Source organism: Sphaerodactylus townsendi, linkage group LG01, assembly GCF_021028975.2.
Source record: "Sphaerodactylus townsendi isolate TG3544 linkage group LG01, MPM_Stown_v2.3, whole genome shotgun sequence".
Lineage (NCBI taxonomy): Eukaryota > Metazoa > Chordata > Lepidosauria > Squamata > Sphaerodactylidae > Sphaerodactylus > Sphaerodactylus townsendi.
Genome location: NC_059425.1, coordinates 105,264,005 through 105,264,615, shown reverse-complemented (window position 1 = coordinate 105,264,615; position 611 = coordinate 105,264,005). Strand labels below are relative to the sequence as shown.

At 36.2% G+C, this 611-nt stretch overlaps 1 non-coding gene across 1 annotated transcript; it reads right to left on the bottom strand.

Moving 5' to 3' along the window:
* Positions 1 to 275: 275 nt before the first annotated feature.
* LOC125425637 lies at positions 276 to 380 on the bottom strand. The gene has a single exon (XR_007243404.1). It is a non-coding gene; the product is annotated as a U6 spliceosomal RNA (small nuclear RNA).
* Between the last annotated feature and the right edge of the window lie 231 nt (positions 381 to 611).

Below are 611 nucleotides of genomic sequence, written 5' to 3'. Positions count from 1 at the left end.
TCTGACATTGAACAACTCTAAAAAACTCATTCTACTAATCCATGGGAAGTTATAATGAAAAGTCCCATAGGAGCAAGGGGAAAGATTCCACTCTGTATCGTTTTAGTCCAGCTCTAAATGCACTTTAACTGTGATTATTCTGTGTTTGAACTGATGCAAATGTAGATGAGTTAAAGATAAAACTGGATATATATATATATATTAAAAAGTCAGCTCAGACTTTTATTTTCACTGAATAAAACTTCCTTCCATAAAAGTATTTGAATGAAGAAATGGTGGTTATGGCATGCTTCAAGAATGTGTGTGTCATGCTTGCACAGGGGCCACGCTAAGCTTCTCTGTATTGTTCCAATCTCAGTATATGTGCTGCCAACGATTATGTCAATGGTCAAATGGTCTGGGCAACTATGGAGAAGACTGAACAAACTTTGGAATAAACAAATCAGCATGCTTGGGGTTGTTTATGATGGTGATTTCTATTGTTATTTGCATTTTCACACCCTCAAATTGCATGATGTGTTGAGACTACTGCAGATTAGACTGTCTTATCACAAATCATATAAATGCCCGTATTGTATATTCTGAATAGCAACAGCTTCCCTATGCTTGAG